Here is a 24,283-nt window from a genome sequence, read left to right as displayed (position 1 = left end):
ATCAGAAATTGAAAAAGCAAAGTTTTGCAATATGAAATGCAAAAAGGTGTGACATATATGTTGTAATGATTTGCGACTACAGAACACATGCAAATGTACACTGTCTATTCTAGGGTGCTTAAGCAGCATGTTAAATAAATATTGCTATTGCCCATAAAATTGATGTCTGCCTAACTACAATGCATGTCAACAGCGCAAGTACTATTAAGATCACAAATGAGAACATTTGTGGGTTCATTTATGCTCTAGAAGTGATCACACTGCTAGTTACTCAAGCAAATGCATGAAAGTCATGAAGCTATTAGAACTGATGCATTATTTTTCTCCACGAACGTGATGCACCGCTTCACTACTACAAAAATAAATGCCCTACGGTAAACCAATCTGAACAGCAAGAACATTTGGAACCAACAAGTACGAAATATGGGTATCATGCTTGCAACTGTTTAATACATTAAATTCTGTACTTTCACTTCATTTTACCAAAGGATTATTCGGTTTTGTGGACGAAAGACGTTGCCGGCCGACTCGAAAAAAAGTTTAATCTGTATATTGATAAGGCTACTCAGTCACCTACAACCACGGCTACAATAACATGAAAAATGAGACGCGCGTTCCGATATCGCTCTTTCTTTCCTGGTTGTGTGTGTAAACCAAACGACAGCCTCGCAAGTAAAGGTTTATTTAGGAAACAGCAACTGAGATCCTCACTGCCCATATGTAATGCAGGATCTAGTTCGTTAACTTGTGCCCGCCTGGAAGGTAATGAGACAGATATTATATAACGATTGAAGCAGCGGTGTTAAACGACTCACCGTTATTGCCGTTGTCAGCCGCAGCAAAATCCAGCTCCCGTTTCGATGCAGACCTGTTCCGAATGGCTCACGACCGAAACCCAACTGCCGGGCTTACATGTCCGCTTGCAAACACGTAACTTCACCCCAAGTTACATAGAAGCGCAAGAAACTAGTTTTAGAAACAAAGAAGCAACCAGTCTTGAGTGTACGAACGAATGAATCCGTGCCGCCGTGCACTCGGAAATACCGGTAAAAATTTTAAATCCAGGCCAGAGGTCACGTGAAAGATCGATGATGCTGAACGCTATTTGCGTTCATAATGGCGAAGAAACAATAAACTTACTAACAAAGAGTACAATATCTAATTAGCAATGATAATTTTGCCCTGTTTTTATGTAAAAGAAAATGCTTCGGTAATTGTAAGAGAAAGTTTGTAAGATAAAATTGCGCTTATTACGGCGCCTCTACCGGGAAATGTTGGAACTAACGAACGAATCCCGAGGTGATGCTACTAGGTCGGCTTTGTTAGCAGCGGCGCGCGGTCGATTTTTTCGCCCTCTGTGGCCATTAGTTGAACTTGAGAGTGTACGGGGCCTGACTAAGCTAAGCAAAGTGTGAGGCATGTAGAAACCATCAATAGTTTTGTAGGTTAATACTTCATGGTTACCAGTACAGAAAAATAAAAGAAAAAAATAAATAAAAGAATAATAAAAGCAACTGTATACAGACTCTAATGTCTAGATTGTATTCGTTTCGTTAATTTCTTTGGCGCTCGTGCAAAACACTGCCTAATAATGCCAACATAGAAATAAATTTATAATGCATATTAATTTTTATTTTTACATCGTATATATTACTGACGAGAAAACATAATATAAAAGATTGTTTTTATCAGGTCGTTAGCGCTATTACAAGAAAGTCGCGGTTGTGGCTGTGCCTTAGTGACATAGGCGGGTGGCTTGCGCGATGGCGGCACATATCTGGTGTATCTGGTTGTGTTTGCGTGTGCTTGGTTCGTTGGTGAAGTAACGCGGTGACACGGTGCTTCCTGAGCTTCACACTCGTGTTTGCGTTGTGCACCTAGCATGGAGTATTCCCGGGTCAGTGTGCATGTATTCGAGGATAATGTCCGCTTCTTGCTACGGCGTGGAGGTTTGTAATTTCATCAACTCTGCGGGCGTCTCCAGCGCCTACACGAAGTGCACAGCTGAACGACCCTTCTAGGACCAAGACGCAGTTTCTGCGATGTGGATATTCTGAGTATTTCAGGTAAACTGTCGTTATAACACAGCTCAACACATTAAAAAAATAATAATAATTTACTCTTCGAGCGCGCCACCAAACGCCAGCAGTCTACCTCGACTGAGTTTCCTGAAGGCTGCTGTGCGTTGTTTGTGCCCAGTCTCCGGCCAGCTCCCTGCGTGCTTGTGTTTCTGTCGCGACAGCAGAATTTGCAGCGTTGCCACAGCTACTGATATGACAAGTGATCAGCAGGGTTTTCAACAATTTTACTGGTTAAGTGCTCGCGCTTCAGTGTAACGGTTTGAGCTTGGTTTTCAGAACAACAGTCAACACGTACTGCTTTTCAAAATGTGTTTTATTACGCGCAAGGGTATATACCGCGTCTGTGAAATCGGTGACAGTCGTGAGAGAAGCGAGCGCCGCAGGAGTTAGAAAGAGAATGGCCGCGTTCGCGTCCTTTCCGTTTGTGTTTTGACTCCGCGGTGTTCGCTGTGCATGCGTAAGCAACAACTGGAAACAGCAGATCAGGAAGGAAGCGTTTTATAATAACTCAAGAGGCAGTGCCCTTCTCTTTGAAGCTGGGTCAGGATGTCTTAGAACGCGGAGCTATAAAAAGAAATTTAACGAAGACACATGTACTGTGTGTGGTAAATCTGTAGAAACAATAGAACACCTCATACTAAAATGTGATGGCATCAATGCCGATGTCGCTGCGGCCACAGTCACGCTTCCTGAGGCCCTAGGGTTCAGAGATAATAAGTCATGTAAATAAATATGCGGTGGAAATTAGCAAAAAGCGATTGAAGGATTGGTGGTTCAAAAGCAGAGAGGTGACATAAGGTTAAAAGGGTAGGAAGACGTATTTAAAGAAAATTGAGAATTTTAATAACACACAGCACAGGTAAATAAAAATAAAAGGCAAAAAGAAAAAGCTGAGCATGGTGGCAACTGCCATCACCCCGTTTCAAAGGGGACACTCGTACCTTCCATCCAACCATCCAACATGTACTTTCCCTGTGGCACATCAGGCCTTGCACTGTCTAGATCCATGTAGCGACCGCATTCACGCCCTTTCCCTTTGTGCTTAGACGCCACGGTACTCGCTGTGCAAGTTCGCGGCGTTTCTTTTTTGTATATGTAGAAAAAAAGAAAGTCGCAGCTTCGCCTAAAAGGCGAAGCATCAATTTCGATAGCAAAGTAATAGACCGCTATACAAAGTAAGGATAGTTTTATCGGCTGTATAAACTTGCCAGCATTCGCTTACTAACGAAAAGCATGGTGTTATCACACACAGGCGAATATGCACATAGCACACTTGGTAAGCACGAACCCACTCTGTCTAAACACTGGCGTGAGGAAGCGCGGCAGCAGCATCGAACGAAGTAACTTCCGTGCCATCTATCCCTTCAGTGCAAACTGAGCGGCCAGAATGCAGCACGCACACAGGTATGAGCCCTCGAAGCGCCTGCAATCCGCCTTCAACGCAGATTGCTTTCAAGATAAACCGCGATTGTTGGCTCCCTTGCACGCTTTCACTTGCACGTACACTATGTGGTGACGGTGTTATCCCCCTTGGACCTTATATGGAACATCACAGCGACGCCGGCAGCAAAAATCTGCCTGGAGTGTCCGTTGTGGGGTCTTGCCTCCGTATTCAGAAATGCAATTTAAATTGAAGCCCACGCTTGACTTGATTTAAACAACGCCTGACGTTAACGTGCCCATAGACGCTCACTGCGTTTCCTTCTGGGTGTTCACGATAGGAGTCACTTACAGCAAGTCAAGCATGGGCTTCTACTTAAGTTGCATTTCTGAATATGGGGGTTGGGGTCTCACAGGAGAACCGACCACCACGGGATTGAGCTTAGCAAGCCACTGGGCCGTGCGAGTCGTCGCCTCTAGTGCCGCTGCATGTGAGCTCAGGCTGCAAGGGGCTACCGAGTGACGCATGCAAGAATACAGTATTGCCCTGAGTTAACTGATACCATTTATTGCATTCGGCGTACGTGACACTGCACAAACGCCCGGTCCCGGGGTGCCAGGGAACCTGCCTGCTCTGCTCCCTTTCTCCTCTATTTCCTTTGGCCTGCTCTGCTTAATAGGAACTCCATTGGGGCATGTCTGTGACATGGCGTTGCAGCCAATGGGCCGTTTCGCTGCTACATAGTACAGACGCCGTTGCTTTTGCTTTATTTGATGCTTTCGCATCAAAACAACAATACTGTTTAAGGGATACTTCACACATTCGTCCTTGCAGTGGCGTTGGGTACAGAGGTCTCGATCGCAACCTTTCAGGTCCTCTGGGAGAGTCAATGGGGCCAGCGATGATGGGTTGAGTTCCTCTAGATTATTGCCAGGTGTGATCTTCTGCAGGCCTGTTGACATCGAAGCAATGATAATAAGATGCTGATGGGACGTTGGTCATGCTGGAACATGGCCACTGGGGGGCTTAATTTTAGCAGAACGGCCCAAGTATGATATCCACGTAATCTTTGTCACTTTAGGGCCGTCATAAGTAAGCACCAATGTGGAGCTGGTTAAATTAGGTATTGGAACAACAACAACAAAAAAAAAATTACTGGCTAAGATAAACAGAGAATGGATTTGTCTATTCGAGGGAGGTATACACTAGGTGACTTTCATTGCATAACTGATAGTTACGTTACAAAAGCAAATTTGGGGCCTGTGATTTAGGCTGTGTTTGATTTCCTTTTGATTGATACTAAGCATGCCATTGCACGAAAGTGTTCACTCCCATATGGCTTCACACAGTGTTGGAAGTATACATTTTGAGGATGTGTCAGCAAAATCTGGAAAGTTGTAGGCGATAAGAGGAAGCCGTAAGGTGATGAGAAGATTGAACATTTAACCGTATTACAAGGCTGTCAGTAATAGGACTGCAAATGGTCAGCAGCTGAGGTCTGAGGCAGGCCAGAACTGCCACCGGACACCTACCGGTAGGTTAATTAGATGTGGGACAGGGAATGCCAACTATGCTTTGAGCTCTTTCCGTACCAGGACATGGGAAACCTATCAATTTGATCAACAGCTGCTTTCAACCACTTGGTTAAACATCCCTGCCAAATTCTCTGACAGAAAGAATAGACCACAAATTTCACCGTGTCGCCAATAGCCAGAACTGCAGTTCAAAGTGATGTTAAGTAAAGACCAGTTTTGAGCATTGCATATGTAAACATTTGTTTGTTATATGACTGGTGTTGCTAGGTTACGTAAAGGAATACATTGCAGTCGAGCTGCTTATCGCACTCGTTGACTCAACTGCTGAGCCTTTGCCCTTATTCTTGGCGTAGTCTAACTTCTTTGAAGTCGGAAACAAAGATTTTTAAACCTAATAGTTTTAGTAAAAATTACAAATTGTCTTATTCATTCATGCTTCCTGAGGTGCATCTATGCAACTTCTCATCAGAATTCTCAATAACTCTCTTGGCAATCACTTTTGCTGTACGTCTGTTCAGAATACACAACAATTGCAGCTAAAATTTTGTGTATCACGATAACTGTGACTTTATGTGTGGATGGCCTAGTGGTGATCGTAAAAACCTGGATCGCTTATAAGAAAGGACTAGGCTGTCGAACAGTGAACGACAACTGAACATGCTGGCCCAAGACAAACTGCTTTTTTATTGCAAAACAAACTGGCACTAGCACATCACAATATCAGCCAGCATCACAGCAAAATGTGGCAACTATTACAACTTGAAATGCACCAATAAAACCAAAATTAAACAAATAAACAACCAAAATCGAAAATTAGCCAATTTTTGGCGGTAAGAAAAAAGTAAAGTGAGTGTTCCTCGTGTATCGCTTTGAATCTGGCATGCTTGCATGCAACTGGTATCCTTTCTGTTTAGTGTTTAGTCTCATTCGGTTTTTTTTTAAGCAGGGCTGAAGTGTTTAGCGACGTGCAGAAAGAGCTAAACAACTACAAAAGCGCTACGACCAAGCCGCTGACGTAACCTACGTGGACGCAGCAGACTACCCCAACCAAAACGCCATGGCGGTCGTCGCAGTCGCGGGTTTGCAGTACCACCTCTCCGCGGCCGCATCAATATTCGCCACGCAACCCGAAGTAGGAGAAGAAACGGCCATCGCTTTGGCCTACGCGGCTACCAATGCACACTGCATCATCAGCGACTCAAAAACGGCCATTCGTAACTACGCAAGAGGACTGATAGCACCCCGAGCGCAGAAGATTCTCTCTGGGACTCCTCCCTCAAGGCAACGCCGCGTGCAGATCATCTGGGCCCCTGGTCACTCGGGTCTGGCTGGAAACGAAGCCGCACACGATGCCGCCCGAGCTCTCGCACACCGGGCGCATCATCCTTCTGTGTCTTCCGATCCCGACCAGCCCTCTGTTCTGCATCGCGGTCACGCGCAGGACCGAATGGTCACGTTCGGAGAAATTCTACTGCACTACCGCAGAGAGCGGTTACGCTACCCCCCAGCACACAAAACACTGACTGTCTCAATCCACCACTTGGCGACTCCTTCAAACACGAACTTTTCCGAACCCCGTGCTTTACAACCGCATGTACCCCGATGCATACTCACCACTCTGCAAAGCGTGCAAAGCCCGCGCCGACCTCAATCATATTATTTGGCAATGCCCCAAAGCCTCACCCACCAACACCTCCCGCACTAACACACGCATCATTAGTACGGCCGAGCAGTGGGAGACATTGCTGCTCAGCTTGGACCCAGAGGAGCAGCTCTGGGCCGTCCGGATGGCCGAAGATGCCGCCAGAAAGCAAGAACTGGCCGCCGTCTGAGGAAGGGGGGAATTGGGGGTTAGTCTCCCGACCCCCGCCACCCCTTAACCCCATAAAGGACACAATAAAGTTTTATCTCTCTCTTAGCTATTAGGACATCTTGGAAGTAATGTGGTTGTTCACTCTCAAATTGCTTGAGGGTGTACAAACAATCTGCATGCCAGGCACTCCACCATTAGGGGATCTCAAAGCTAGGAAAATTATCCAGTTTGGGCGTTTATTTGGCAATAACTGTTTCCCTGGAGGCCACATGGGAAGATACTTGCTACGGACATTTTTGATAATTGTGGCATTTGTTTGTCCTTGTAAAGCAATTTGTGCGAAATGTCTCCTGTGCAACTTACCCTTGACCCTTTCTAGTTTGGTAATATTTTCAAGAATCTTAAAGTTTTACAAAAAATATCCGACATAGAAAAAACGAACACCAAACCTGATCGTAGATGCCTAAGTGTCAGCAACTCCAGTGGGAATACCTGTCAATTTGGTGTCGCAGATAAACGCAAGTCTCCACTATATTTCGGAAATGCCCATGCGTCACATACTCTGTGATGTATCTTCGGATCATGTTGCCTAAAGCATATCGCTTGCCTTCGGTGCACAATAGTGGTCTTGAATTCTTCTGTGTCCATAGTTAGCACAACAGCATTATGTTCTTGAAATGAGAAGTTTGAAGAATCACATGGTGCCTCCAGTGCTGTGTTAATTCAAGAAAAGCTTTTGAAGTATTGTCAATAACAGAACTGAGTGCGTGGTGCCATGATCAATCACACACTAGGAAGGCAGGTGAGCTTGTGTATCCTGTGCTTGCTCGGCTGCGGCTGCACATGACTCCACGTAACTGAGTGCAGATATCGCCTGTGCCCTATCTTGGAGGTAATCTCTAGCGGAGGCAAAGCTTCGGCGAGCCGAAATGGCTGGTGTCTGCATGTGCCCTGTCTTTTGTGCGCTTAGTGCTGGAGGTCATGTAATCTTAAGTTTCTGAGACACGTTGAAGCAAAAGGCTGCATAAGCGTTGGCTCCCCTCTGTTTGCACTCTCCATCACACCAGCATTGTGGCAGCAAGTGTTTGGGGTCACGAGTGAGATCTGTTCATGTTTGCCTGTGCATGCGTGAGACCATGCCTGTTAGTTTAATTAGAATGTTTACTGCAATTTGTATGGCTGATAAAACTATGAATCTTACTTCGTGTAGTTCTTTGTTATCACTATGAATACCTTGTCTTTCAGGCACTCGCCAGGCCCCATAGCAAATTTTAATTATATGCTGGAAGTTGTTACGTGTCCTCTAGGGAGCGTTCTGCTGCAAAAAATTTTTAAATCGGCTTATTAATAGCTAAGATAAAAATATTTCAGTGCTGCAAACCCATGATTTCAGGAAGCAAGCTCCACTGCATAGTGAGACACTCTCCATTTGCCCCGTCTAGCTTCCGTAAGCGAAATTCCTTCCCTGCATTCTCTCATAACGTACCTTGAGGATCGCCTGGCACATACATCAAGAGCCCCGCCTTCCTTTTTTTTCTCCACTTTCTTTCCTAACGCTGCATACTCCTCTGATGATGTTTTGCGTGAGCTGTTGTGATTTTCTTGTTATGCGCAGCACACAATTTTGCGTGCTGTGCGCAAGGACACATGACTAGCAGTATAATTCAGTGCTGCACGAATACTGAGGCAGAACAAGCTAATCACAGAGCATGATCACGCGCTGCAACATGGTAGAGAATGGCAGTTTCAGTACCTGCGCACATCACTGCACGGGCGTGGGAACAAGCAAACAAAGCAGAAGTACATCACTCTTGCTTCGGTGCGAAGTAAAACAAACACACTGACATTCCGTTTGTGTGTTTTATTATTTCTCTAAACTTAATTCGTCAATTCAAGCAACAGATCATGCAAATAACAGATGTTGCCTTAAATAATTCTCGAAGTCACTTGTCGCTACGAGCGATGTCACACTGCGGACACGAGTATGTAGGCACAGGTCCGCAGGTACGTACGGACACAAGTACGTCGCCGTCTGGCTTGGAGCGTGGTCGTCGTGAAGGAAAGAGAAAATGGAGTTCGGGTTGAAATTTCAGACCTTTCTGCTGTGCGTAGCGATCTAATTCTTTGCAAACACAATCGTTAGCGCGCACTGCATGCTCTGCACTTGTCAGCTCAAAATGGCCAGACCTGGTGAGGGGCCCTTTAAGGGAAGATTTGTTAGCCTCTTCTCCCCGATTTTGCGGGAGCTGTCTTTCAGAGTAGGCAATTTGGGTCACCGGGTGTGCACCAATATGGATGTGCCTAAATAGACAAGCAGAACAAAAAGCAGGAAGTGAAGTAGCCTACAGAAAATTGGAGGAAGTCAGATACATGGAAGTGAAGAAGTTGGCAGCCAAGTGAGCAGGAAGAATGAAACAAAATGCGACCAGTGTGTGCATTGAACAGGAGGTGTTAAGTTAGAGAAGGGAGGAGTTGACAATGAAAGATTAAAAAACTGGGTATGGAGCAGTGCTTGAAGCATTGTGCATTTGATTTGTTTTGTACAAATATTTGTCATTATCATTATATTTACATAAGGTTTGCTTGAACATTCGTGTAAACATTAAAAAACAATGTGGATGCCCCACAGATGTGGGATCAGCCCAGTCTTCTATTTCTTCACATAACAGATAGTAAAAATTGGACCCTAAAGAGAAATACTAAATTACTTTTCATTTTATTTTAATTTGTTTTACTAGAGGAGAGAGCAAAGGTCACTTTATTTTCTTGAATTTGCACCAAAATTTTCTAGTCTGTACATTGGTGCGATGGCATCTACTTCTCAGTACTTTTTCTTGTAATAGATCAGCTATGTGCAAAAGGCACTTGCGAACCTTTCTAACTTGAGTTCTCGTTGCCTCCATAGAATGTAGTGTAATCATTTAGAACTTGCGAAAGCTGGGCAAGATAGTATGGACTCATGATGTTTAAAGGCAGCAGTACAGAAGAATGACAAGAATAACATAAATGGATAATATAAATTTGAACATTACTCAGTGGTGGAAAAGATGGAAGACAGAAAAACTATCAGCTTATTTCATTGGGAAGGCAGCACTAAAGCATGCACTCTCTTGACAGATGTTGGTTCAGATATGACAATTTCGCCTTATGCGAGGTAACGGAAGGATTGACATAGAAATTTGCTGCTGCTATCACTAATATGCCACACCTTGACCATAAGACACTCTTTTTCATTCCTACATTTGAATACAACTTTGCTATATGTGGGAAGTGCAATTATGACAGTTCATGGAATGGTTAGAGGGTGTTCCAACCATCAGTGCTCATTTATGCTTCAATAATTTGTGATTGGCGCAACGACATGTCTTGCTTACATTAAAGCGACCACAATGTATCCATTCCTCGCTGATAAAAAAAAAAAAACTATATGTGGGCTGATGCTCTCAGTGTTCTGAGAATCATGTCAAGCTGGTGCTGGAACATCCTGGTGGTATTGGCACCATTATTTTGTTTTTGTGTCTTTGCTTGGCTTATCAAGCCTGCACACGGGGTAAGGATAGGCCAATATCAATGACATCAAAGTTTATTCTCATGGCAATACATGTAAACGGGCCTCATAACAAAAACCCACAAAATGTAGCTTGAAAGCTTTCGAGGCCTGACAATAGGCATGGCAAATCGCAGCACAGCACAAGCACTCGTAAAGAATAAACTATTTTCCTAACATTCCTTAACTTAAGGTGCCTGTTAATGTTCCTTTAATCCATATTTCTGCTACATGATATTGTTACGGGGATGTTGGAAGTATGACTATTTATAATGTATATACAAGGAGGGTCAATGGGGTTAAAATGGCCGACTAGTAACAACATGTAACAGCCAGCTTCTCGCGATCTCCCTCTCTCTCTTTCATCCTTTCGTAACAGCACCTCCGAGTGGTGAAGCGCCGTCTCGGCGCATGCAAGGCAAAGAACTGCGAGCGAAGTATGGCTTCAGCTGCAAAACCTGCATGACGTCAACAGGCGGCAGACTTGAGGATGGATGAAACTGTAACGGTGCGATCTCGTAACTGCCGTCGTTAACTTGACGTAAGACTTCATAAGGCCGTGTGCAGCAAGAGAGAAGCTTCTGGGAGAGGCCGACCTGATGTCATGGTGACCAAAGCAGCACCGAAGCAGCTGGGGTGAACTGAATACCACGATGGCACCAGTCGTAATGCTCTTTTTGTAGATGCTGCGAGGCTAATAAGCGAGATCGGGCGACTTGACGCGCCATGTGAGTACTATCGATGACTTCACGAGCGTACTCAGTGGCAACGCGAGGCACAGAAGGTAGAATGGTGTCGAAGGGCAAAGTGGGGTCGCGACCATACAAAAGATAAAAGGGGGAATATCCTGCGGTGTCATGTTGGGGCGCGCTATACGCGAATGTCACGTAGGCCAGTGGGGCGTCCCAGTCGCGGTGATCGTTGGAAATGTACATCGACAGCATCTCTGTGAGTGTTCGGTTGAGACGTACCGTAAGATCGTTCGTTTGTGGGTGGTAAGTGGTGGACAGCTTGTGCGCAGTGGCACAAGAGCGGAGGAGGTCGTCCACAACTCAAGACAAGAATGAGGGGCCGTTGTCTGTAAGTAACTGTCGAGGTGCACCGTGCTGGAGAGTGACGTCGTGAAGGAGAAAATCGGCGATGTCTGTTGCGCAACTAGTTGCCAATGCCTTTGTTATTGCATAGCGTGTCGCATAATCGGTAGTGACAGCGATTCTCTTATTTCCTCTAGTCGGCAAAGGGCCAAGCAGGTCAAGGCCTCCACGAAAGAATAGTTCAGAGGGAACTTCAATTGGATGGAGTCGGCCAGCAGGTGGTAGGGGAGGTTTCTTCCAGTGCTGACACAATTTGCAAGTTGCGACATAACACGCGTAGAGCGGTAGAGACCCGGCCACAAGAACCGGCGTCATACGCGGTCGTATGTACGCAAAACTCGAAGGTGTCCCGCCGTCAGTGCATCGTGAAGTTGTTCGAGAACGACGGATCGCAGATGATGAGGAAGGACAAGGAGCAACTCAAGGCTGTCAGGGTTGATATTGCGCCAGTAGAGGATGCCGTCATGCAGCACGTGCCGTCGGCGCTGCCAGATTGCACTCCGGTGATGATGGACTGCAAGCATGCATCGCGTTGTTCAGCACGCATGTCGGTCATGTCAGTCAAACCCATCACGCAGGTCACCGGATCATGCGCAACAGGATCGGGAGGATCTACGGGGTGACACGAGAGGCAGTCGGCGTCCTTGTGCAGACATCCAGACTTACAGTTGACAACAAATTAAAATTTTTGGAGCCGCAAAGCCCAACGACCAAGTCGTCCTGTGGGATCCCGGAAGGAAGACAGCCAGCAGAGGGCATGGGGGTCTGTAATGACCAAAAACGTGCGGCCGTACAAATATGGCTGGAACTTGGCGACAGCCCAAAATAAAGCCAAGCATTCCCGCTCGGTGATGAAGTAATTTCTCTCAGCAGGTGACAGGAGGCGGCTGGCGTAAGCTGTCACGCACTCGGTACCTTTCTGCTGTTGGGCTAGAACAGCGCTGATGCCGTGGCCGCTTGCGTCAGTGTGGACTTGGTTGGTGCAGATGGATCAAAGTGGGCAAGTATGGGAGGGGTAGTCAGAAACCCGATGAGAGCGGCAAACGCGTGAGCTTGCTCAGGGCCCCATGAGAACGACGTGCTCTTTAGATCTGTCAGAGGCTGAGCAACGTCGGTGAAGTTTTTGATGAAACAGCAAAAGTAAGAACACAGGCCTACGAAGCAGCGCACGTCAGAAGCAGATCGGGGCACAGGGAAACTGCGAACGGCGTGAACTTTTTCCAGATCTGGTTGTACACCGGATACGTCAACAAGGTGTTCGAACACGGTAATCTAACGGTGCCCAAATTGACATTTCGTGGAGTTCAGTTGGAGGCCGGCTTTTCGGAAGACCGCAAAATGGCAGCGAGTCGGGTAAGGTGGCTGCCGAGCATGGCAGAAAAAACAGTAACGTCATCAAGGTAACAGAGACAGGTGGTCCATTTGTAGCCTCGTAGAAGAGAGTCCATCATATGTTCAAATGTCGCAGGAGCATTGCATAGGCCAAAGGGCATGACTTGGTGAGTAGAAACCATGCAGTCACCAAGAACAGTTCTATGATGTGATGTTATGTCAACTTCGAATTGGACACACGCATCTAACACACAATTTTCTGTTTCAAAAAGAAAACCCACCAACTTGCAAGAAATGCTATGAATCACGGTAAAGCGTACCGGAATCTTGGAAGAATGCTAACATAATCCTACTCCAGAAGAAAGGGGACGCCAAAGACTTGAAAAATTATAGACCGATCAGCTTACTGTCCGTTGCCTACAAAGTATTTAATAAGGTAATCGCAAATAAAATCAGGAACACCTTAGACTTCTGTCAACCAAATGACCAGGCAGGATTCTGTAAAGGCTATTCAACAATAGACCATATTCACACTATCAATCGGGTGATAGAGAAATGTGCGGAATATAACCAACCCTTATATATAGCTTTCATTGATTATGAGAAAGCGTTTAATTCAGTCGAAACCTCAGCAGTCATGGAAACATTATGGAATCAGGGTGTAGACGAGCCGTATGTAAAGATACTGAGATATCTATAGCGGTTTCACAGCTACCGTAGTCCTCCATAAAGAAAGCAACAAAATCCCAATAAAGAAAGGTGTCAGGCAGGGAGATAAGATCTCTCCAATGCTATTCACAGCGTGTTTACAGGAGATATTCAAAGACCTTGATTGTGAAGAATTGGGGATAAGAGTTAATGGAGAATACCTTGGTTACTTGCAATTTGCTGATGATATTGCCTTGCTTAGTAACTCGGGGGACTATAATTGCAATGCATGCTCAGTGACCTGGAGAGGCAAAGCAGAATGGTGGGTCTGAAAAGTAATTTGCATAAAACGAAAGTAATGTTTAACAGTCTAGGAAGAGAGCAGCAGTTTACGATGGGTAGCGAGGCACTGGATGTGGTAGATAGTAGATGTATTACCTTACCTAGGAAAAGTAGTGACCGCGGATCCGGATCGTGACACTGAGAAGAATAAGAATGGGTTGGGGTGCATTTGGCACGCATTCTCAGATCATGAACAGCAGATTGCTATTATCGCTCAAGAGAAAAATGTATAAGAGCTGTGTCTTACCAGTACTCGCGTACGGGGCAGAAAGCTAGAGGCTTGCGAAAAGGGTACTTAAGTTGAGGACGATGCAACAAGCTATAGAAAGAAGAATGATAGGTGTAAGGTTAAGGGATAAGAAAAGAACAGATTGGGTGAGGGAACAAACGCCTGTTAATGGTCTTAGTTGAAATCAAGAAAAAGAAATGGGCATGGGCAGGACATGTAATGAGGAGGGAAGATAACCGATGGTCATTAAGAATTATGGACTGGATACCAAGGGAAGGGAAGCGTAACAGGGGGCGGCAGAAAGTTATGTAGGTGGATGAGATTAAGAAGTTTGCAGGGACAACATGGCCACAATTAGTACATGACCGGGGTAGTTCGAGAAGTATGGGAAAGGCCTTTGCCCTGCAGTGGGCTAACCAGGCTGATGCTGCTGCTGCTGCTGATGATGATGATGATGACCTACAGTTAACCACATTATTATGTCGTGTCGACATACTGAAACACGGAGGTGTAAACATTTTAACAATTTGTATCACTTGCATATACCTTTACACCCTGCCTTAATATTGGGCGATGAGCCGCTAGCCCCATTCACTAACTTGTTTGAGTTTTCAGGTGAAACTTGGTATTTACATCGACATTAAGGGGGGGTGGGGGGGTAATGCAGCTATTGCTGCCTTAACATTGGACCTTGTACTGTCCTGTGACTGGTGCAGCATGGGCTTAGTTGCTTTTGCGCCATTGAACTCGAACATAACATTGATCTATTTAATCATCATCATGACTGGATTTTGGAGCGTGGGTTTGTACTACCTTTATTCTATACCTCTTATTACTTTTATTATGACTAGTGCCACGCTCTCATTAATGCTGTAGAATTCATCAATGTTGCTTGCTTATGTACTTCTGGATTATGAATCCTACCCCACATTGCTTATTATTCGTGAGTCCTCTATAGCGGAGGACATGGCCGTGAGTACTGTATAAGCCTCACTAGTTTGTCTAACCTCACTAAGGCCAATAATGTCCCATACAAAGCCTGATAATTCCTCAAAGAGTCTTGCTAAGCTAGCTTCACTCAAGAGAGTTCGGGTGTTATATATTGCCAGGGTCAGTTTCCATCGGCGGCCTGTCTGGGTCCAGAGATTCCTAGCATCCCTTGCTGCGTTACAGGTCTGACTGCTGCCTTGGTCAGGTGCTATGCAGCTGCTGGGGACTGAGGGCCATTGGTTGAGAGAATGAGTCGTTTGGGAGGGAGTGGTCGAATTCTGCACCAGGGAGGTCAATTCCTGTTCTGGTGAGGGAGTCTTTTGTTGATGCTTAGTGGGCCTTCCTAATTTGGTTGTGCCTGGATTAGTATAGCCCCAATGGCTCTTGGCAGCTTTTGCCGGATTCAGGCACACTCCAAGCCTGGAGATGTAGTGTACTGGAGGAGGTGAATTCAAGCTTTTCACCTTCAGATTTATCCGAACTTCTGACTATGGCAATCGAACAACCGAGATAACTCAGTCGGATAATCCTGTAGGTGGCGAGGCCACCTTATCACGGAAAACTCCAGCCCAGAGTATCTTACGTGCCTAAAAGCTCCCTTGATTTATCCGCGATTGGTGGGTTTTCTGCAATAGGTAGCACAGTATAGCATAAAGCATTGTTTCTCAATGGTTCTAACATCGTGTTTCCAGAATCTCACATATGCAGATGACCGTGAACGCGCATGCACGGTGACTCCTTCGACTGCTTTCTTGTGTGTCTCACTGCCACAGGCCTCAAAGAATTCTTTTCAGACTCAGGCGCTAGCAAGTCGGGAAGCTTATGCCTCCTTTAAGCTACAGCAAACGCATCTGCCATCATTCAGACATGGTTTGTTCACTTCGCGCAGGGAGGAGCAATTGACAACCGTGTTATCCCCGCACTCGCCATACAACAGTTGTGAATACATGCTCGTGATACACAGGAACACAAACGGAAACAAGTTAAAATGAATATAAGTGAAAATGGAAAAGAAGGGAATGGATGCAAATACGACTGTTTTGATGGGATGAAAATCTGTATGTGAACCTAATACTGTCTTTTGGGGCCTTTATGTTTAGGATCAGTCACAGGAATGTTTGCCCGCAGAAAACCAATGAATTTTCTTGCTAACTTGTTTCTTATTTTTTAAAGTGAAGCTTTCTTTGCCTCTTCCTTCGACTTTCCCACTGCTGCTGCTGCTGTTGTCGCCATCTTGCACACCTTGTTGGGAGGTGGTTTGGAGCATGCATATACAAAGCAGGTGCATGGCAGTGAGGAAAAGCAATGCTTTGTACTTTTCCGTCAAATTAAATCGTATCGGTTTATTCATACCAATGGTAAAAACGATGCATGTGAGTCATCTGGGCCCTCAGCCTTCTCAGCTAAATGTGTGCCCATGCACGAAGTGCTAGAAACGGTAGCGAGACAACTCGACATCGTGCACCAATTTCGTGAACAAATAGTTATACCATGGTTGCATGCAAAAGTGAACATTAAGATACACAAGACCTTGTACAACAATAACGCAGAGTAAAAAAAATCATTAGTTTACAATAGGCTTATGTATTGATCACTTCTGAACTTTTTGATATCGGCAAAGAAAACATGACCTATCTAAGTTTGTAGGTACTTTGTTCCATGTTATGGCAGCAGCATAGACAATGGTTCTCTTACAGTAAACATTGTTAACAGTTGGAAGGTTGAATTGACAGTTGAAAAAATTACTTGTTGGATGAGCTAGATAGACAAAAGCAGAGGATGGCAGTGGGATGTCATAATTTGTGTGTGTCCACACAAGCCCCTTTGTAATCCCTCATGGCAAAGATTGTTGTAATATTTAGACCACCAAAGAGTGGAACATATCTATCTGTGAATTAAGTGTGTGTTATTATACAAAGGGCTCTTTTTTGTATTATGAATATTTGGTCTAAATATATGTTATATGTAAATCCCCAAGACTCTATACAGTAAATCAGGTGGCTGTGAAAAACGCAATAATATAGAGTTTTTAGTGTACGAAGTGGAAAGAACTTTCAAGCTTTTATTAGGACAAAACAATCTCGTCTTTACTTACTGCTTACTTGAGTTATATAACGATTAAAGTTAAATGTTGAATTGAGAATTACACCTAGATATATCTGTTGATTGGCTCGTTCTAAGAGGTTTGGGCCATTTCGTAGGTCAGTTAAACTGTCTGAGATTATATTTATAAAGAATAGAGAAAATGATGTACTTAGTTTTTGACGTACTTAAATTTATTCTGTAAAAACCATTGGTATATCTCGGAAACATCCCTATTAGCATGACTTACGACCATCTGAATTCCCTAATTGGAAAACAAAAGAGCTATGTCGTCTGCATAGGTAGTAGTGTGGCTGTAATTCAGAGCATTTGGCCGATTATTTATATTTAAAGAAAAGAGTAACGGTCCCAACACTGAGCCCTGAGGCACATCACAAAGGACTGAATGAATGTTAGATACAGACCTATCTGCTTTAACACCCTGTTTTCAGTCAGATAGCTGATGAGAAACTGTTTAGCTGGTGCTCTAAATCCATACCTATCCAGTTTTGATAACAGTATGTCAGGATTGGCGGTATCAAGTGCTTTTTTAATGTCAATAAAAATGCCGACTACATATTTTTTGTGGAATATGTAGTCGCAAACATGCTAGAATATGCTGTGAACGTGGGCCACAGTGCCCTCTGGAGCTCACTGTGCATCGCCGCAATAGCCTCTTGACAGCTGTGCTTATCTTTGTACTAATCTGCAAACAGTTCCGACCGAGGGGAAGTAGATAGAATGGTAGAGAGGAGGCTGAGAATGGGTAGAAGCGACAGTCGCAAAACCAGTGAATAAGAGCCTTGCCACTCTTCGCTCACACCTCCCATACAGGTGGGGGGGGGAGAAGGTGGGAGAGTGAAAAGGCAATGTAAGAAGGCAAGGAAACGCCACTACTAGACACAGTGGTTGCAGACAAACGGGATAAACTTAAGTTCAAGGTATGGTACAGTAAATTTCTGATATTTCTGAAAAATAAACGTCATTCAACTTTGTCAAGTGCACAACTGACATGGTGCATGTAGATGCAACGCTGCATTAAAGCACCATAGTGTCGCCTAGACACTACGAATACAGCCACACATCAAATCAGCACTTCTGTGCCTGCTGCAGCCACTTGGCAGCTATGGCGTTGCTCGAGATAGCGGGATCTGCCACTATTGCATGCTTAATAATACGACTGTGGTTTTGACCTGCTGTGGTTGCTTAGGGGCTATGGTGTTGGGCTGCTAAGCACAAGGTCGCGGGATCGAATTGATGGGGGCGAAATGTGATTTTGGTGCACGTTAAAGAACCCCAAGTGGTCGAAATTTTCGATGTCCCCCACTACGGCATGCCTCATAATCAGATCGTGGTTTTGGCATGCAAAAACCCATAATTTAATTTTAACTGGTTTTGTCACGTACAGCCCCATAATTCCATTAATGTTTAACATTTATGCTATGATTGCGAGGTGCCGTGTGAGGCAATGACACTGCTAACCTTCTAGGACATTATGAACGATAGCGCACAATGCCTCAAGCAAACATGTCTCGCGGTGGGTTCTGTGTACTGTGCAGCCAAACAGCAGTGGTGCACACAAACTAACACCATTGCAACTCGCCACTCTTGTATTACATTTAACGCTGAAGAAGTTACATTTTCCATCGACATCGCCACTAATTGTCGTCAATCAAAGCAAACAGCACAGAAAGCTGCTTCGTTTACATTGATTTCCACAGTATGAGGGATCCTCATGATTTTATTTTATATTAACATTTTAAACATTTGTATTTCTTGCACCATAAAATTTGTTTAGGTGTACATGGCAACATCTAAACTGTTAGTTCACTGTCTGTTCTGTTATGATGTCTGCCTGATTCTTGGCCAATCCCCTTATTGGGGGTATTTTGCAAGCTGTAGACTTGCGAGTCAACAACAACGATTTCAACAACACGCCTAGGTAATGCCGGGCATTGTTGTTATGGGGAAATTTAAATGCTAGAAAACTATTTTTAGAATTGTTAATATACTTTCGTTTTCTCTCATTGTTACACCTAATTTATGAATGACATGTTCATTTCGCAAGGGCCCTCTTATTTTATAGTTATGCATACCATGATTTCAAAGAATTTTCACTTAAAATGCCATGCTAGCAACACAAATGTGGCTTGCACAAAGAGAGCCAACTTATTGTGCTATGCATGGTAAGTTGCATGCAGGAAGGGTTAACTCAAGTGTTGAGACCTGTTTGCCTCAATGTGCTAGGAGCCAAGTGGTTTAATCACTAGGATCAGCCATTCCAGCATGCACGGTTAATACAATGCTTTAAAATTGGCTGTCATGTGGGTGACCAATAATTGGAGGCCTGCTGTTGTATAGAATGGCAGGAACGCCAGCTTAACAGATGTTAGCTTTAGGCTAATGCCATGTGCACTGTAGTTGTTGATTAAAGCACCGCTTTCCTACCTTGGCTTTAAGTGATGACATCAAACTTGACCACCCATTCCTTGAATAGGTCATAAGTTATCCAAGCCTTCTTAGTATTGCAATAGTGAATTGATATGTGTTTGTTCTTGAAGCATCTCGGCTCCTTTGATTGTCCAGTCATGAAAGGCTTGAGGTGATAGCTCCTGTCCATGTTCATGCACAACAACATAGTCTCCCTTAAGGGACCTTAGGCACCCTGACCTTGGAGTGCTTCTCGCCGGGGCATTGGTCCTCTTTAAGTACATCTCTCTTACGGCAGCATTTATATGCAAAGTGCAGTTTCATCGCCATTGTAGATGTCTTTTTTCTTGTGGTGCTCCAGCATGCTGAGCAGCTTTGTTAGCAGTCTTTGTTGCTTCACCTGTGCATCCAACAATTCCGCTTCCCCCACCACATTTTTTAAACGATGCTGTGTCTGTCTTTGAACAGCTGGTTCAAGCCTCCTCCGAGTTCGAAATTCTGCCATCCTTTGCAGCAAGTATTGGCCCACTGATAGGCATATTCTGCACACAGGTTGAGAGAGACATCCGAATCCCTTCAATGTCTGTATCCAAAGGTCCCCTAACTCTTTTCCAGCCTTTAATGATCGCGGTGCTCCCAGTTTTCAAGATCATGGAATCAGTCTACTGCATGGGCTCTGGTTTCTTTGCGAGAGGGCTAACCTTGAGACAGCATCGAGAGCCTTGGGAAATTTTCAGCCTCGTCTCAAAGGACACAGCCTTGTGCTTTGTCGGCTGTCTGCTGCTTCTGTGTTTGCTCTCGTACCTGTGCAACTGCTTTGCTTTTAGTATTTTTTTTTCTCTTTCTTTATGATTGGGTGTGAGTGCAATTGTAGGCAGCACGAGGCAAAAAGCGGCTGGTGCCACTTTCTGGTGCACTGCACGAATTTGCGATGCTGTCTGGCTTTTGCAAACATTGTGCACGGGACACGTTGCGGTGTAAGCCATGAACTCGCATATGCAAAGTTTTCACTCTGTATTGCCATCATTTATTTAATAAAAATTAATGCAGACATAATATTCAGTCTGCATGGGGAAAACGCCATGCAGAAAGCAACATTTTTTGTGTTGTGCAGCCAATAGCACACTATTATGTTATATGTCAACGGTTACAGGTACAAACATACCTCGCATATCCATATAATTGTTACTGCAATAAAATATTCAACGTCATTCAGTGGTGGATGTGGGCACTCTCGTCAACAGCTCATTAACAGTAGTAGATAACAAAGAATGCATAAAACACAGGTGCTGACTACCAACTGGTGGTTCCTTCATAGAAGGACTAGTGTACTTATCAGACGGAAAAATTTTAAAGGTAACGAACATCACCTCTACATGTAAAAAAAAGCAGCAACAACAAAAAACAAGTGCTGGCTGGCAACAGTAGTGAAGCAAAGTGAAACTTAGGCATAGAGGTGGGTACTTTCAAAAACCAAATCCAAAGAAAATTAACAAGGATAAGAGAAACCTTTTGAAAAGACAACACTAACTAAAGTAAAGGTGACAATGGCAACACAATGGCTGGTGACAAAATGCAAGAAAACCAGAAAAAAGTTCTAGTGGGCACTAAAGAGAAAATACCATCACCTGGATTAGTGAATTACACTTATATGATACCACAAGCACTGCTGTTACTTCGAGAAGGCACTTGTTAAGCCAGAAAAGGCACAAGAGAAGAAGAATGTGTGGCAACGTCACCTCGAAGCTTTTGCACCAGCTCACCATGACCTGCATTGTGACTGTGTTTACTACAGGGTCCAGTCAATTCTTGACTCATAAATAAATAGACTACATTATGTTTTAATGGAGCCAAGCACTGAACATGCAAGTTTTGGGTGCTTCCATTAAGCCAATGCCGTCCAACTGTGAAAAATTACTCGAAATTTTTGACTACACACTGATGAACCACCGCTGGGGTTTCAGTATGAAAAAAGGAAAAATGGAGCCTTAGTCCTTTTTTTTACATTAACCCTTTATCACGAAAATAACAATAATAGAGTTTTCAAAGAGTACCGTATCAGTCTAGATAGGCTGTGTTTCTCTTTAGTGTCCCTTTAAAAAAATTCCTTGTGAACATAGTGCCTGCAACAAGGTCATAGCAGTTCTGCCTGCGAGTTCTCACAATGGGTGCTGCAAAAGATATGTTCTCCGGCTAGTATAAACTAGCTCTTCCTGCTAGGCACTGCAAATACTGGGTAAAACATCACAATCTGCTTTGCTGGAGGTAGCAGATCCCTAGACATGCTGTGAGGCACTGTGAAACAGATATAATATTGCCAATATATTTACGGCATTTCAGTCAGCTCAGGAAATTAGTGAGCTGTCAAAAACAGACGAATATCCATGCTTGCATTAGACGTCTCCACCATTAGAAGAAAAATTCCATGATCGGACATAACCTTCAAAGGCACTGCTACTTGTAGCATCTCAACGATCACTTGAAGGCGCAACAGAATTGCAAGTCCATGTCAACCAGGCAAGCAGCCAACTACTGGACTGCCTGCCATATTTGCAATAACAAGGTGCGCACCTCCGCATGCTCTTGAGATGCATTGCGGAATGGCAAAGAAATAAACTGCCGTACTCAGGAAATGAAGATTTAGTTCTTGGACTACATTCTGGATGGCGCAGCATGTCTGTAAATGTGTCGGGAGCTCTGAAATTGGGCACGGTGCATGTGGGTCGCCGGTAATCTTTGTTCAATTGTTACAGTAAGGAAAGAGCTAATTTATGCGTTACCTTGCATTTTGAAGGCTGCTTAATTCGAACCACATGGGCATAAATACTGCAAAAAACTCCATGACACGCGGCTCTGAAAAATAATGCACTCTCCAATTTCTAGAGTTACTCTATGAATGTATGATTTCAAAAGAAACAGCTGTACTGAGGTCTGCCATCTCGCAAGGCATCCATGGCTGCAAGGAAAAGCCAAACCCAATGGTTGTAGACGAGCAGACTGGTGCACCCATGCCGACACATTTACAAAATGCCTGTAAAGGAAACAGGAATTAGGGATTGGTTGTTAGCCATTTCAGCCTGCGAATGAGTATGTTTATCTAGGCTAAGCAGCCACAGAGAAACCAGATCATGTTGACAAAATATTAGTGACTCTTAGGACTGTGCATAGCACAGTTGCCAAATTTCGGGAGAGATGAACAGTATTTTTTAATTACTACCACATTTTCAAGCTTCTCATTGAAATCATGTGCATACTTGCCTGAAGGGACATTTGCTAAAGACAAATATTAAGCAGAGTTAGATTGATAGATAATTCATTTAGGAGGTTATTATCGTTTTATGTGGCCCAGGGTATGACCTTGTTACATAGGAGACTGCCACCAAAGGGCTGCTGCAGCTCCTCAATTCGAATTCACAAGTGACCTCTCTCGCTCTCTGTGAATGGGCCAGTCCCAACCTCACATGAGAGGTATAGTCCACAGGAGGTGGCGCCATGGATTTTTGTCATTGTCTTCATTTTCTTGCCTCTAAAAGCACGGTTCTCGCTACAGATGGCAAACTCATTTCTACATAAACCTGACCTTTCAATGTAGCTTGACTTAATATTTATCCATAGGTGTCCCTCAAAGGTTTGACATTGTAATTCTGTTGGTTGTCTTGTATAGGTGCATAGCAGGGCCAAGCACTCATGGCAGGAGCAGCTTTCTGATTAAACAGGGGCCAACGGTGAATCAGGCAAACCTGATGAACTCAGTAGGCCTTGCGCAGGCAGCTTGCATATCTCCACAGTCCTCTGCAAATTAGGAACGAAGTAAGTTCCACCTACAAACCCAAGTGTAGCAAGAGAATCGTACCATTTGTGTTACCACCTGGGCCCATGCACTTCGTGCTATACACCCCACATCAAAGAACACATGCAAGTGCACAGTGGACAGAAGCCCTCACGAAGAATACACTGTTCTTGCTGACAGTGACAAAGATGTTGGCAGTGACAATAAACTTGTGCATGCACTCGTCCTTTCACTGTATTATGTGATGGCAGTTCAATGTAATGATGAATAAAGTGCCCTGTGCACATCCACTTCACGTATTATGGCAGTTCTATTTGTGGGATCACTTTGCATTAGAATTGAAATACATATATTTTGCTTTTTCTGAGCAACTGAAAGTCCCCCTTCGCATTATATTTGACAATCAAACCTGGCCGCTTGCACCCACATTTCAATGGGAGCGAAATGCAAAAACACCCCCGCATACTTACATTTAGGTGCATGTTAAAAACCCATGGTGGTCGTGATTAATCTAGAGCCCCCCCAGTATGGTGTGCCTCATAATCAATTCATAGTATTGGTGCGCAAAAACCCCATAATTTAATTTTTAATATTCAGGGTCGCATTATTTACGTGCAAATATGTTCTTTTGTATATTGTTTATGCACATGAGGAAACTAACCAAGACTCAGTTGTCCAGTTGTTTTGCAGGAGACAATGCTTATTGATCTGTCTTGCCAACTAGCAAACTGGAAAGTGATGCTTTTATGCCTCTTGAATCGTTCCTTTTTCATTTGTAGTGTAACTGATAGTGCCTATGCTACGTTTCATACTTGGAAGGCAACACAACAGAAGCTATGCATGTTTAAGTGTGCTCATGGAAGCCTCACTAAGCATGTTTCGGGGTGCAATTCTTCCAATCTGCTATGCTTTCTACATAATATATATTTTCTTAATATGTAATACATAATATATATATTTCATATATTACAACCACAACTTGCGTACCT

At 44.1% G+C, this 24,283-nt stretch overlaps 1 long non-coding RNA gene across 4 annotated transcripts in view; it reads left to right on the top strand.

Annotated features, from left to right (window-relative positions):
• The first annotated feature begins 1,707 nt into the window (after positions 1 to 1,707).
• The window catches only part of LOC135904995 (uncharacterized), a 36,808-nt gene continuing 14,232 nt past the window's right edge, over positions 1,708 to 24,283 (top strand). For 2 of the 4 annotated variants that reach the window (XR_010565290.2, XR_010565291.2), the window contains exon 1: positions 1,715 to 2,066. This is a non-coding gene — a long non-coding RNA (uncharacterized lncRNA). Of the gene's footprint in view, positions 2,067 to 24,283 lie in introns of all 4 variants that reach the window. The other 2 variants (XR_010565288.1, XR_010565289.2) reach the window with 2 other exon arrangements.

The sequence above is a fragment of the Dermacentor albipictus genome, chromosome 6, assembly GCF_038994185.2.
Source record: "Dermacentor albipictus isolate Rhodes 1998 colony chromosome 6, USDA_Dalb.pri_finalv2, whole genome shotgun sequence".
Lineage (NCBI taxonomy): Eukaryota > Metazoa > Arthropoda > Arachnida > Ixodida > Ixodidae > Dermacentor > Dermacentor albipictus.
This window is presented reverse-complemented; position numbering and strand designations above follow the sequence as displayed.